This window comes from Oncorhynchus nerka, linkage group LG13, assembly GCF_034236695.1.
Source record: "Oncorhynchus nerka isolate Pitt River linkage group LG13, Oner_Uvic_2.0, whole genome shotgun sequence".
In the NCBI taxonomy this organism is placed as follows: domain Eukaryota; kingdom Metazoa; phylum Chordata; class Actinopteri; order Salmoniformes; family Salmonidae; genus Oncorhynchus; species Oncorhynchus nerka.
Window position 1 is genome coordinate 17,173,949 of NC_088408.1, and position 16,442 is coordinate 17,190,390.

A 16,442-nucleotide genomic window follows, 5' to 3' on the forward strand; every position below is an offset into this window, starting at 1 on the left:
ATGGGCATTGAATATGAAACGTGGCTGGGTCTTTCAGCATGACAATGATCCCAAACACACTGCCTGGGCAACGAAGGAGTGGCTTCCTAAGAAGCATTTCAAGGTCCTGGAGTGGCCTAGCCAGTCTCCAGATCTCAACCCCATAGAAAATCTTTGGAGGGAGTTGAAAGTCCGTGGTGCCCAGCAACAGCCCCAAAACATCACTGCTCTAGAGGAGATCTGCATGGAGGAATGGGCCAAAATACCAGCAACAGTGTGTGAAAACCTTGTGAAGACTTACAGAAAATGTTTGACCTCTGTCATTGCCAACAAAGGGTATATAACAAATTATTGAGATAAACTTTTGTTATTGACCAAATACTTATTTTCCACCATAATCTGCAAATAAATTCATTAAAAATCCTACAATGTGATTTTCTGGATTTTCCCCCCTCATTTTGTCTGTCATAGTTGAAGTGTACCTATGATGAAAATTACAGGCCTCTCTCATCTTTTTAAGAGGGAGAACTTGCACAATTGGTGGCTGACTAAATACTTTTTTGCCCCACTGTATATAGACTTTTCTATTGTGCTATTGACTGTACGTTTGTTTATCCCTTGTGTAACTCTGTGTTGTTTGTGTCGCATTGCTTTGTTTTATCTTGGCCGGGTTGCAGTTGTAAAAGAGAACTTGTTCTCAACTGGCCAGCTGGTTAAATATAGGTGAAATAAAAAATAAAATAAATAAATAGTTTGTACTGTAAAGTAGTAAACCACGACCCCGGGTGGTGAGTAGGAGATAGTTCTCTCTGCGTACTAGTTTTCAGTTTTTTGAAGAAAATGGCGGAAAGCGAGCTCAACGTTGACAGCATCATCTCCCGATTGCTTGAAGGTATGATATATCATGTTATTTTGCAATTATCCCTGCGGTTATATGGTGGAGACAGTACTTACACGTGTAACATGATGTCATGTTATTTTCAGGTGTCAAAACACGAATGTAACCTCATATTTGGCATTGGCCAGTTGAGTTCGCGATATAGCTAGCTAACGTTAGCGCGTCAGAGGAAGGTGGTTCAACAAAGTACAGTGTCAGTGGCTAGCATTAGCTAGCTACCCTATCTAGTTTGAGCTAGCTACAATTTTAACATCAACTAGCTAGCTAGCCACCCTAGCTAGCTGACTAGACATGTCGAAGAGAAAACACATTTATTTTCAAAATGATATGTTTGATTTGTGTTGCCCTGTCATGCAAGCCATTAACAACGTTAACTAGCTTACCAAACTAGCTAGCCAACTAAGTTAGCCAAATAGTTAAATAGATGTTGACCATTTAGCTCAAGTTAGTTAGTTATTTTTTGCCTAGCACAGAACAGGGATGTTGCTGTTTTTTTGTATACATTTTAGTGGCTAGCTACCGACTAACTCGCTAACGTGAGTTTTTACACCTTGATGAGAGAGGGGATTTTGCGAGCAGACCGCTTGGTTTGCCAGCGGAAACACCCCCCCCCAGTCCGTGTTGAGTGCAAGCTAACTAATAACGTTGCATTAACATTTGTTTTCAATACACGCCTAGGCTATTCGGTTGTTGGTGAAGTAGCTAAGAATGTCTGTAGTCGGTATGTATAGCAAGTACACAAACAAATCTAGTATCCGTCAACTCAAACAGCCCTAACATTCATTTTAAATGCCCTCTTGTTGGCTATTCAGTTTCGCATCAGTAGTCTGTTTAACTCTACAGTAACCGCTCTCAATGTTTGATATGTACCCGAGCGTTTTATTTCTGGACAGAACTCACCTATGGAACATTTTCAAGATTATCATTTCCCTAACGTTAGAAGCCTTCATAGTATTGTTTTCTTTTCTCATAATTAATTCATTTCGAAACAATCAAGGCGATGTTAAGGAGTGAATGATGGTGTGTGACAATGAAATGATGGTGCATTTCCATGCAGGATTTACCCTGGTGTTTAACCCAAAAGGCTCAGACATTTCTGTTTCCATCTACATGGGCCCGGAACCCATGGTTGGTGTGGACCTTGCTCTAACTTGGGGCCAAAGCCAGGCCACTGGTACTGTTCAGCTGGTATTTACATAAATGGCTGTGACCTTTAAAACCTCACAAAGCAACTCACAAATTTGCATCATGTAGCACAAACTTCAAAACGTTCTGCGACACTAAAGTCTATAGAGAATAATAGCACCTCCTCCCAGCTGCCCACTGCACTGAGGCTAGGAAACACTGTCACCACTGATAAATCCACTATAATTGAGATTTTCAAAAAGCATTTTTCTACTTCTGGCCATGCTTTCCACCTGGCTACCCCTACCTCGGTCAATAGCCCTGCACCCCCCACAGCAACTTCCCCAAGCCTCCCCATTTCTCCTTTACCCAAATCCACACAGCTGATGTTTTGGAAGAGCTCCAAAATCTGGACCCATACAAATCAGCCGGGCTCGACCATCTGGACCCTCTCGTTTTTAAAAATTATCTGCTGAAAATGTTGCATCCCCTATTACTAGCCTGTTCAACATCTCTTTCGTATCGTCTGAGATCCCCAAAGATTGGAAAGCTGCCACGGTCATCCACATTTTCAAAGGGGATGACACTCTAGACCCAAACTGCTACAGACCTATATCTATCCTACCCTGCCTTTCTAAGATCTTCGAAAGCCAAGTTAACAAACACATCACCAACCATTTCAAATTCCACGTACCTTCTCTGCTGTGCAATCTGCTTTCCGAGCTGGCCATGGATGCACCTCAGCCATGCTCAAGGTCTTAAACGATATCATAACCGCCATCGATAAGAGACAATACTGTGCAGCTGTATTCATCAACCTGGCCAAGGCTTTCGACTCTGCCAATATGAATGTGGTGATTGACAGACTCGACAGCCTTGGTTTCTCAAATGACTGCCTCACCTGGTTCACCAACTACTTCTCAGATAGAGTTCATTGTGTCAAATCGGAGGGCCTTTTGTCCGGACCTCTGGCAGTCTATAGGGGTGCCACAGTGTTCAATTCTCGGGCCGACTCTTTTCTCTGTATACATCAATGATGTCGCGCTTGCTGCTGGTGATTCTCTGATCCACCGCTACGCAGACGACACCATTCTGTATACTTCTGGCCCTTCTTTGGACACTGTGTTAACCAACCTCCAGACGAGCTTCAATGTCATACAACTCTCCTTCTGTGGCCTCCAATGCAAGTAAAACTAAATGCATGCTCTTCGCTGCCCGCACCTGCCCGTCCGTCCAGTGTCACTACTCTGGACGGTTCTGACTTCAAATATGTGGACAACTACAAATACCTAGGTGTCTGATTATACTGTAAACTCTCCTTCCAGACTTAAATTAAGCGTCTCCAATCCAAAATTAAATCTAGAATCTGCTTCCTATTTCGCAACAAATCATCCTTCACTCATGCTGCCAAACATACCCTCGTAAAACTGACTATCCTTCCGATACATTCATTTGGCGATGTCATTTACAGAATAGCCTCCAACACTCTACTCAGCAGATTGGATGCAGTCTAGGCTGTGATTCGATGATAAATCAACAGCCACCACATTGATTATATGCAACGCAGGACAAGCTAGTTAACTACACATGGTTGATGATATTACTAGGTTAACTAGTGATTATGTGAAGATTGATTTGTTTTTTATAAGAGAAGTTTAATGCTAGCAACCTACCGTGGCTCCTTGCTGCACTCGCGTAACAGGTGGTCAGCCTGCCATGCAGTTTCCTTGTGGATTGCAATGTAATCGGCGTCCAAAAATGCCGATTACCGATTGTTATGAAAACTTGAAATCGGCCATAATTAATTGGCCATTAATCAGTCATCCTCTGGTTGGCATCGGTCAACCTCTCCTGGCATCTGCTAAACCCAGATTTGGCCAATGGACTACCAGATGATGAAGCGTGATTAATCACTACAGAGAATGTGTTTCCAGATTCCAATGGTGTCAAGCGTTACACCACTCCAGCCGATGTTTTGCATTGTGATCTTAGGCTTGTGTGCGGCTGCTCGGCCATGGAAACCAATTTTATGAAACTCCCGACTAACAGTTGTTGTGCTTATGTTGCAACACTCACTATTGTGTTCCAAGGACAAGCACTATGTGCTTCAGCTCTCGGCAGTCCCGTTCTGTGAGCTTGTGTGGCCTACCAGTTAGTGGCTGATCCGTTGTTGCTCCAAGACGTTTCCAATTCACAGTAACAGCACTTACAGTTGACCAGTGCTGAACTGACTTGTTAGAAAGGTGGCATCCAATGACAGAGCCACATTGAAAGTCACTGAGCTCTTCAGTACTGGCCATTCTACTGCCAATGTTTGTCTATGGAAATTGCATGGCTGTGTGCTGGATTTTATACCTGTCAACAACGAGTGTAGCTAAAATAGCTGAATCCAATAATTTGAAAGGGTGTCCATATACTACACGGACAGAAGTATACGTATCACTCCAATAGCCCAGCACATTTTACACCGAACAGAAATGTGAAGGCAACATGTAGTGTTGGTCCCATGTTTCATTAGAAAAGTTGATTTCTCTCACATTTTGTGCACAAATTTGTTTACATCCCTGTTAATGAGCATTTCACCTTTGCCAAGATAATCCATCCACCTAACAGGTGTGGCATATCAAGAAGCTAATTAAACAGCATGATCATTGCACAGGTGCACCATGTGCTGGAAACAATACAAGACCACTCTAAAATGTGCAGTTTTGTCACACAACACAATGCCAAACACAATGCCACAGATGTCTCAAGTTATGAGAGTGTCCAATTGGCATGCTGACTGCAGGAATGTCCACCAGAGCTGTTGCCAGATAATTGAATTGAATGCTCATTTCTCTACCATAAGCTGCCTCAACTTTGTTTTAGAGATGGGTTGTCCTGGCTCCCAAGTGGGTGGGCCTATTTCCTTATATGAACTGTAACTCAGTGAAACCGTTGAAATGGTTGTGTTTTAACAATTTTGTTCAGTCTAAATATGCTATTGGAACTGACCCTGTATATAGCTTTTTACTTTCTTGTGTTCTTATTTTTATTTCTCATGTTTTTGTCCTACCGTTGTTATTGTAGTACTACATTGACTGACATTGATTACTGCATTTTTGGGTTTACAGGCATTGTACTTGTGCACGTGACTTTAACTTGAAACTTACAAAAAATACAGTCAACCTCATCTGTATTTATTAGCCAAAATAATACACACTATGAATGAATAAAAAACATTTTACCATCAAATTATACATAACACGCTTTCAAGACACTTTATCTCCACTTGGAACACTGCACACAGGTGCAATGACAATCACTTGCACTTGCTGTCTCACTCTCACTCCTTTCATGTTGCCAGCACATTGCTGAACCCGAAATGGCAAGCCATAAAAATAAAAATAAATCCCAACTCAATGTCATCCATGTCCTAGCCGAGAGGTTTACTCGGTGACTCCCTAAAAACCATTAGCCAATTGATTACTGTTAATGAAAGTCAAATGGCTGTGACCTGCAATCCTCTTGTGAAGTCGAGCAGAAGGCCTTTTCTAAATGTCCATTAGGTATGCGGCGGTAGTCGTCATCCTATTAGAAATCGGTTAGGGCCTTGGAAGTTGTTTTTGTTTCAACAGTGTTATTATTATTGGTCAAAGTGTAAATCTATGCCATCTGATGATCTGAATGAAATTACATTGAAATTTGAGGTTTTGCAACGATATCAAAAGTATTTGGTCCGACTTTTGTTTCTTCTTTTAGGACTTACACGGTGGTTTCATATTCTGCACTGATTTGAAGACCATAAAAAAGAATGTGAAACAAAGTCTGCATGATTACAATGGAGAGCAGGGTCATGACTCATGGTTGTGATGATTGATCGCCGTATCTTTTTGTGAAGTGCGAGGATGCCGTCCAGGGAAGATAGTCCAGATGACGGAGGCGGAGGTGCGGGGGTTGTGCATCAAGTCCCGGGAGATCTTCCTCAGCCAGCCCATCCTACTGGAGCTGGAGGCGCCGCTCAAAATTTGTGGTCAGTACAATTACTTATCCCGCTTGCTCTATCTTTACTCTGGAGCACTCTCCGTCTCTCTGTCTCTCTCGCTGTGTATGAGAAATGAGTCATACCAGGGTTAGAAAAATATAAAAAGCTGACATAGGCCTAAGGTGAGTGATTTTACATGGCCAAGAAAGATGTCCAGAAGCCTACCTAAATCAAATTAAATTTTATTTGTCATGTGCCGAATATAGCAGGTGTAGACTTCACTGTGAAATGCTTACTTACTAGCTCTTTCCCAATGATAGAGTTAAAAATAAGGAAATTAAAACTCATGGAATAAAATACAGAATTATGAAGAAACAGGTACCCATACCTGTCCTCATAGAAATCTTCAGGTAAATAAAACTACAGATGCCTATAAATTCACTGGTGTCCTGGCACTATCCATACCACACAGTTGTCTTTAAGCCATAATGTCAGAGAGAAAGGAGAGGATAGGATAACACATTGGAGAGACAAAGGCCTAGCTCAGTAAGTAGAGCAGGAGGATATAAATGCTGTCTCCCTCGAGTGTCTGCGGCTCTGCCGGATGGGGCCATCTCCCTTCCAGCAAGGACACAATCTGGCTCAAGTCTAGTCACTCACTCTCTTCTCCACTCCTTCCAGGTGTCCAGGTTGCACTTTAAAAAAGAAAGGCAATGTAAATCTCAATGTGACTTCCCTGGTAAAATAAAGGGCACATCAAATAATGGTAATCTCCCAACCCCTCTGCTCTCTCTAGGTGATATCCATGGCCAGTACACAGACCTGCTGCGGCTCTTTGAGTACGGGGGCTTCCCCCCGGAGGCTAACTACCTGTTCCTGGGGGATTATGTGGACCGAGGCAAGCAGTCCCTGGAAACCATCTGCCTACTGCTGGCCTACAAGATCAAATACCCTGAGAACTTCTTCCTGCTCAGAGGAAACCACGAATGTGCCTCCATCAACCGCATCTACGGTTTCTATGACGAGTGTAAGACCGGAAGCAGTGTCACACCCACACATGCTGAATCGGTTATCTTTCTCCGTGAGGATGGAGGATCCATAATAGTATTGCTTTTGTGATCTTTACTAATTATTAGCATAATTCCATGTCCTTTCTATGTTGTGTTCCTCAGGCAAACGCAGATTCAACATAAAGCTGTGGAAGACCTTCACAGATTGCTTCAACTGTTTGCCCATTGCCGCTATAATCGATGAGAAGATCTTCTGCTGCCATGGAGGTAGTATGCATGGGGGCTTTTCTATCAATTCAATCCCTATTATTTAAAAAAAATATTATTCATTAACAATCATCCCTTTTCCTCAGGTCTCTCTCCTGATCTGCAGTCCATGGAGCAAATCCGACGCATCATGAGGCCCACTGATGTCCCTGACACAGGTGTGTTAACGTGTGTGTCAGGGGGATTTACATGTTTTGTGATATATTTGTGACTGGCTCTGACTGTGCTGACCGCGCCTTCTCTGTGCTAGGCCTGCTGTGTGACCTGCTGTGGTCAGATCCAGACAAAGACGTGCAGGGCTGGGGGGAAAACGACCGGGGCGTCTCCTTCACCTTTGGGGCCGACGTGGTCAGCAAGTTCCTCAACCGCCATGACCTGGACCTCATCTGCAGAGCCCACCAGGTAGAGCCTTTATACTGACCCAATGTAGGAGATACTGAGTAGGGCTGTGACGATACCAGTATCGCAACAGGAAGAAGACCTTTAAAACCTGCTGTATGTAAAACATTGTGTGCTGAAACTTGGAAAATAAATGTGACTCTGGATGATAGGGCTGCACGATTTAATCAAATTAAAATCGTAAGTGCGATATTGACATGCACTATCCATATCGCAAGAGGCTGCGATTTTTCTATTTTCTTTGAAACTTCATTAATACAACAAACTACACTATGGTACCTCCTCCAATGAGATGCGCATTCACACTCTACATGCACAAAGGATGCTGACCAATCACAAGCGGGCTCTCTCACTCTGCATGGCGTGCACATGCAGGCGAATCACAAGCATCCCTGTTTCAGGCGTGCAGTTAGATGGTGATGAGAAGAGAGGGCTTCACCAAAGACCATACAGTAGGATGTTTAGAAACTCTGTGGCTTGACCTCAGTGTGTCGGAAAAATGAGTCCTGCTAGTGCTAATGAACGTTGATTTGGTGCCAAAGAGCACATCTTCAGTGATTTGGCAGTATTTTAGCGACAGGCAAACCAATGTCAACCAAATGCAAGTGCTGTGCAAAAAGTGCCTCAGAGTTGTGGTGACAGCAAGAGGCAACATGACAAATAGTTCATATAAGGAAATCAGTCAATTGAAATAAATTCATTAGGCCCTAATCTATGGATTTCACATGACTGGGCAGTAGCGCAGCCATGGTTGAGCCTGGAGCCAGGCCGACCCACTGGGGAGCCAGGCCCAGTCAATCAGAATTCGTTTTTTTGCCACAAAAGGGTTTTATTACAGACATGTGGAGGTCCTGGGCTGACATGGTTACATGTGGTCTGCGGTTGTGAGGTCGGTTGGATGTACTGCCAAATTCTCTAAAACGACGTAGTACATTGCTTATGGTACAGAAATTAACATTAAATTCTCTGGCAACAGCTCTGATGGACATTCCTGCAGTTAGCATGCCAATTGCAATATCCCTTAACTTGAGACATCTGTGGCATTGTGTTGTGACACCTGCACATTTTAGTGGCCTTTAATTGTCCCCAGCACTGTGCAATGTTCATGCTGTTTAATCAGCTTCTTGATATGCCACACCTGTCAAGTGGATAGATTATCTTGACAAAGGATAAAATGATCATTAACAGTGATGTAAACACATTTGTGCACAACATGTTATTACCTTTAAGCTTTTTGTGCTTATGGAACATTTCTGGGCTCATATTTCAGCTCATGAAACATGGGATTAGCACTTTACATGTTGCGTTTATATTTTTGTTCAGGGTAAATAATTACTCAATCATAAGCTTCCTATTCTATCTGCAGCCTATGGCTGCCTGAATAAATAACTAACTTAGTTTATTACTCATAATGGTTATATATATATATATATACACACACACACACTTACTTTTGTGTGTATATAGATGTATGCGGATTCGGCTATTTCAGCCACACCTGCTGCTGACAGATGTATAAAATCCAGCACACAGCCATGAAATCTCCATAGACAAACATTGGCAGTAGAATGGCCTTACTGAAGAGCTCTGAGTTTCAACTTGGCACCGTCATAGGTCAGTCCGTTCTAGAGCTGCACCGGTCAACTGTAAGCAATGTTATTGTGAAGTGGAAACATCTAGGAGCAACAACAGCTCAGCTGCGAAATGGTAGGCCCCACAAGCTCACAGTTGCAACGCTCATGGTTGCAACGCTCACTACCGAGTAGGGTTGCACATTTTGGGGAATATTCAGAGGTGGAAACTTTCCGTGGGAATATATGTGAATTAATGAAAATATGCAAATTAATATTAATACCATTTAAATGTAGTTGTTTTTTGCATTGGATATATTTACCATATCATATGTAAACGTAAACCTTTTACCTTATCATAAGTAGACATAATTGCAAATGATTAAATCCTTCCATTAGTTGAAATAAAATAAATAATAATCTCCAGCTTCAGTGATTTTTGCAGTTCGTTCCAGTCAGTGGCAGCAGAGAACTGGAAGGAAAGGCGACCAAAGGAGGATTTGGCTTTGGGGGTGTCCAGTGAGATATACCTGCTGGAGCGTGTGCTACAAGTGGGTGCTGCTATGGTGACCAGCGAGCTGAGATAGGGCGGGGCTTTACCTAGCAGAGACTTGTAGATAACCTGTAGCCAGTGGGTTTGGCGACGAATATGAAGCGAGGGCCAGCCAACGAGAGCGTACAGGTTGCAGTGGTGGGTAGTATATGGGGCTTTGGTGACAAAACGGATGGCACTGTGATAGACCACATCCAGTTTGCCGAGTAGAGTGTTGGAGGCTATTTTGTAAATGACAACGCCGAAGTTAAGGATCGGTAGGATGGTCAGTTTTACGAGGGTATGTTTGGCAGCATGAGTGAAGGATGCTTTGTTGCGAAATAGGAAGCCAATTCTAGATTACATTTTTGATTGGAGATGCTTAATGTGAGTCTGGAAGGAGAGTTTACAGTCTAGCCAGACACCTAGGTATTTGTAGTTATCCACGTATTCTAAGTCGGAGCCGTCCAAAGTAGTGATGCTGGATGGGCGGGCAGGTGCGGGCAATGATCGGTTGAATAGCATCCATTTAGTTTTACTTGCATTTAATCAAAACTTACCAGAAAGCATGTACAGTCGTGGCCAAAGGTTTTCAGAATGACACAAATATTAATTTCCGCAAAGTTTGCTGCTTTAGTGTCTTTAAATATTTTTGTCAGATGTTACTATGGAATACTGAAGTATAATTACAAGCAAAGGCTTTTATTGACAATTACATGAAGTTGATGCAAAGAAGCAATATTTTCAGTGTTTACCCATCTTTTTCAAGACCTCTGCAATCCGCCCTGGTATGCTATCAATTAACTTCTGGGCCACATCCTGACTGATGGCAGCCCATTCTTGCATAATCAATGCTTGGAGTTTGTCAGAATTTGTGGGGTTTTGTTTGTCCACCCGCCTCTTGAAGATTGACAATAAGTTCTCAATGGGATTAAGGTCTGGGGAGTTTCCTTGCCATGGACCCAAAATATCGATGTTTTGTTCCCCAAGCCACTTGGTTATCACTTTTGCCTTATGGCAAGGTGCTCCATCATGCTGGAAAAGGCATTGTTCGTCACCAAACTGTTCCTGGATGGTTGGGAGAAGTTTCTCTCGGGGGATGTGTTGGTACCATTCTATTCATGGCTGTGTTCTTAGGCAAAATTGTGAGTGAGCCCACTCCCTTGGCTGAGAAGCAACCCCACACATCAATGGTCTCAGGATGCTTTACTGTTTGCATGACACAGGACTGATGGTAGCGCTCACCTTGTTTTCTTCGGACAAGCTTTCTTCTGGATGCCCCAAACAATCGGAAAGGGATTCATCAGAGAAAATGACTTCACCCCAGGCCTCAGCAGTCCAATCCCTGTACCTTTTGCAGAATATTAGTCTGTCCCTGATGTTTTTCCTGGAGAGAAGTGGCTTTTTTGCTGCCCTTCTTGGCACCAGGCCATCCTCCAAGTCTTCGCCTCAATGTGCGTGCAGATGCACTCACACCTGCCTGCTGCCATTCCTGAGCAAGCTCTGTAATGGTGGTGTCCCGATCCTGCAGCTGAATCAACTTTGGGATACAGTCCTGACGCTTGCTGGAGTTTCTTGCGCCCTGAAGCCTTCTTCATAACAATTGAACCGCTCTCCTTGAAGTTCTTGATGATCCTATAACTGGTTGATTTAGGTGCAATCTTACTGGCAGAGATATCCTTGCTTGTGAAGCCCTTTTTGTGCAAAGCAATGATGATGGCATGTTGACAGAGGAAGAACAATGATTCCAAGCACCACCCTCTTTTGAAGCTTCCAGTCTGTTATTCGAACTCAATCAGCATGACATAGTGATCTCCAGCCTTGTCCTCGTTAACAAGAGAATCACTGACATGATGTCAGCTGGTCTTTTTGTGGCAGGGCTGAAATGCAGTGGACATGTTTTTTGGGGATTCAGTTCATTTGCATGGCAAAGAGGGACTTTGCAATTAATTGCAATTCATCTGATCACTCTTCATAACATTCTGGAGTATATGCAAATTGCCACCATTCAAACTAAGGCAGCAGACTTTGAAAATTAATATTTGTGTTTTTCTCAACTTTTGGCCACGACTGTACTCTTTGGCTCAGTGTAGTAGTGTGGGCTCAGTAGCATCTCATTAGTGTGCAAGATCTTGAATCAGCTGTATGTGTGATGGACGAATGCACTGCACATGTGATGGACGAATGCACTATGCATGCAAAGGGTTGCAATTCCATTGAATTGGGGAAAGTTTAACTAAAATATGCCACAAGACCTAGAATTTCCTTATGTGTATCCCACAAAAAAGGTTCACTGTTAAGTTATAACGTTTGATTTTAAACAAAATTCCCCAAATTCCCAGGCTTAACTTCCCATGGAAAATATCCGGAAAAATGCCTGAAATTTACCGGAAAGTTTCCGACCCTTTGCAACCCTACTACCGAGTTCCAAACTGCCTCTGGAAGCAACGTCAGCACAATAACTGATCGTTGGGAGCTTCACGAAGTGGGTTTACATGGTCGAGCAGCTGCACACAAGTTTTTAAGATCACCATGCACAATGTCAAGCGTTGGCTGGAGTGGTGTAAAGCTCACTGCCATTGGACTCTGGAGCAGTGATGAATTCATCATCTGGCAGTCCGATGGACAAATCTGGGTTTGTCGGGAGAACGCTACCTGCCCGAATGCATAGTGCAAAGTTTGATCTGGGATTGTTTGTCATGGTTCGGGCTAGGACCCTTACTTCCAATTAATGCAATTCTTAACGCTACAGCATACAATGACATTCTAGATGATTCTGTGCTTCCAACTATGTGGCAACAGTTTGGGAAAGGCCCTTTCCTGTTTCAGCATGACAATGCCCCCCGTGCACAAAACATGGTCCATACAGGAATGGGTTGTTGAGATCGGTGTGGAAGAACTTCACTGGCCTGTACAGAGCCCTGACCTCAACTCCATCGACACCTTTGGGATGAATTGGACCGCCTACTGCAAGCCAGGCCTAATTGCCCAACATCAGTGCCTGATCGTACTAATGCTCTTGTGGCTGAATGAAAGCAAGTTCTAACATCTAGGGGAAAGCCTTCCCAGTAGAGTGGAGGCTGTTATAGCAGCAAAGGGGGGGACCAACTCCATATTAATGCCCATGATTTTGGAATGAGATGTTTGACGAGCAGGTATCCACATACTTTTGGTAGTATGTAGTATAGAAAATAGGGGCTCAATGTTAGTAATTAATTAATAAGTGCTGCACTTATAGCACACTATTGGTCATGTTCATGTGTTTGTTAATATGTAGGTGAAATAATCCTGTCTCATATGTTCAACAATTTTTGGGGGATTTGGTTTTGTATTCAGTTATATCATATGAATACATTCTGTGCTAAATGTATAAGTGATCTTCTCTACCTGGACACTTGTTTTAACCATGTCTTATGAAATTTGCAAGTGTTTGAAAATCACAATTGTAATATACGGCCCCAAAAATCGTAATTTGTTATTTTGTTCAAATCGTGCAACCCTACTGGATGACAACATAATGGTGTTTGATTCCAACATTTGGGCTGTTTTCCTAAAGAAGTTGAATTTGTTTTGTGTGTTTCTTTGCAACAATACTAACAAGTATCGATACTGTTATTGTCCCGGACTTAATACTGAGGGCTATTGGTTCATTAGAATGTATGAGATACTGAGGGCTATTGGTTCGTTAGGATGTATGAGATACTGAGGGCTATTGGTTCGTTAGGATGTATGAGATACTGAGGGCTATTGGTTCGTTAGGATGTATGAGATACTGAGGGCTATTGGTTCGTTAGGATGTATGAGATACTGAGGGCTATTGGTTCGTTAGGATGTATGGGATACTGAGGGCTATTGGTTCATTAGCAGTGGTGGTAAAAGTAAAGCTACCTTAATATAGAATGACTCCAGTCCCAGTAAAATACTGAAGTCAGTCTAAAAGTATTTGGTTGTAAATATACTTTAACTATCAAAAGTGTAAATATTGTCTAATTCCTTATATTAAGCAAACCAGATGGCATAATTTCCTTCATTTACGGATAGCAAGGGTCACGCTCTAACACTGTCAGAATTTACAAACAAAGTATGTTTTTAGTGAGTCCGCCAGATCAGAGGCATTAGGGATGTTCTCTTAAAGTGTGTGAATTCGACTTTTCTTTTCCTGATTTCCTAATCATTCAAAATTTAAGGAGTACTTTTTGGGTGTCAGGGACAATGTATGGAGATTAAGTTAATCATTTTCTTTAGGAATGTAGTCAAGTTGTAAAAAATACCCTAGACTAAAGTAGTACTTTTTAAAGTATTTTTACACCACTGTTCATTAGGATGCATGAGATACTGAGTGCTATGTTCATTAGGATGAAACTCTAAAGGATGTTCGTTAACTTAAAAGTGTTGTTCTGTACCTGAAGGTTGTTGAGGACGGCTATGAGTTCTTTGCCAAACGGCAGCTGGTGACGCTGTTCTCAGCTCCCAACTACTGCGGGGAGTTTGACAACGCTGGGGGCATGATGAGCGTGGATGAGTCCCTCATGTGTTCCTTTCAGGTGAGAACAAACACGCACGCACACACTCACTCACTGTGGATGAGTCTACCAGTGCTGTTAACACTAAGTATTAATACTGTCTCTCAGATTTTGAAGCCTTCAGAGAAAAAAGCTAAGTACCAGTATGGGGAGTGAACACGGGACGCCCTGTAACCCCGCCTCGTACTGCCCAAGCCCCAAAGAAGAGGTGAGCGCCTGGCCCCCCACCTCGCCTCCTCCTTGCACCATTTCCTCTATTGCCCCCTGAAACGTCCTGTCCCCTCCCTCCCATCTATGGGAAGTGCTCTAGCCCCCCTGACCCCCACTCACCTATTTCATGTGTAAAATATTAAATCTTTGCTGTGAACGTATTTTTTTTCTTTGCTTGTTTGTTGGTATTTTTATTAATAATATAAGTGACATGTGGTTTTTCAATGCTATGAAATGGGTTGCTACGGTGCAGCAATACGATACATACCTTTTGTGGAAAGGGGCAATGCATTCTGAAGGGATGCTTTTCTGCCTTCAGGTATAGAAAAGTATTGAATAATATGAGTGTGTGTGTGTGTTGGGTTCTTTACCCCAGCCTTGACTCAAGACAATAACGTGAGATCCTCTCCACACAGTCTCACAATTTACCCTGCTAATGTGTAACCTTCTCACAATATTACTAATAACATTGGTCGTTTTGGCTACAGTAGCTGTGTGGAATGGTTTAGCCTCTTAATGAGTTTGGAGCAAGTCATTTTCACCCCGTTGGACTCATTTCTCTTTATGGAGACACTAATGAACTATTAACAACTTTGAAAGTACTTGTGCAAATGCATATTATCAGAACCATACAAAATGACGGTATATACACATTCTGTACATTAACTGTGTATACATGTTAACAGTTAACAACTAGTACAGTTGAGGTCATGTGTCCTCAACTCAAAGGGTTCACAACAAATGGGTGTTTAAAATGCCTGTTGGTTTTGAATCAATTTTGTCCACCAGCCCTCTCCTCGTCTCCACCGAACCTGCTTCAATTGCTGAAGACTGTTTATGAACATTGCTTTAACTGTGTGCCTGTATAGATGGTGGTGGCTTGGAAAGTTAAGGCAAGAGTCAAAGGCACCGGATTTCTATTGGTGTTGAATATTATTTTTCTCAAACACGGCCAGTTGGCCCCACTAGACGATTACAAGTTTTTAACTTTACACAAGCTGTTTTCAGCATTCCCCATTGCCCCTGCAGTTCTTGTAAACATGGCATATTACATCACACGGGGGTCAAGCACATGCTTACCAAGCTCGGGGTGAGGCCGAGATGGCACTTTGTAGCGGGATCACTTACTTAGACATTGCTGCCCCCTAGTGGTAGATCTTAGAGGACAGCCGAAAGAGGCTGATGTCAACAACCAGCAAGGCATCAGAACGTGAATAGTGAATACAGTATGTGTACCTTTCAAGAGATGATTCCAATATCTGGTTCAGAATTGTCATCCACCTAATGAGCTTACTGAAGTTTAGGTTTGAGGTTGGCTATATCTCGCCCTTTGCCTTGTTCTGATCTATCAGTCTCTTGAAGTTGGAAACTCAGTGTTTTAAACAGTTTTGAGATTTGTAAAATTTTCGTTTCACTCTTTGAATGGAATAAATGGAACAGTGCCGTTGACCCTGCCTCTGGTGTCTGTCATTATTCTTTGGGCTGCCTTAAAAAAAACATTGCTACTCAATGGGAGCAGTGTTGGAGGGCCTAGTGTTGTTCCACTGTCCATCAAAGGTAATAATTACATCTGTCAGCCAATTTGTAAATGTAGATCAGCAGTTTTATCAAATCATTTGGACATGCGTTTCATGTTTTGAAGGCACCCTTGGCCTATGTCTGTCATGATTATTGTGCCATTCATTTGGGTAATGAATCAGTCTGGGCTGTTTAGAAATATTTTGTACAAATGTGATTCTTTAAACCAGAAGTGTCAAACATGGCATGATTTTTCTAGCCCAAAAGTATCTACACAGTAAAAAAAAAAAGTTTTTACACTTATGACCTCAGATGGAATGTCCCCTGTTTAGGGGACCTGCGTGGTTCTGGTACCGGGTTCCGACTGACATTTTCACTTATGTGGACGCTGTAGATCTAAATGGCTTGCATTGAGCAATATCCCTGTTTCCCAAATACAGTGGTAT

At 42.5% G+C, this 16,442-nt stretch overlaps 1 pseudogene; it reads left to right on the forward strand.

Annotated features, from left to right (window-relative positions):
- Window positions 1–761: 761 nt before the first annotated feature.
- LOC115139176 (serine/threonine-protein phosphatase PP1-beta catalytic subunit-like) lies at window positions 762–15,932 on the forward strand (annotated as a pseudogene).
- The last annotated feature ends 510 nt before the right edge of the window (window positions 15,933–16,442 follow it).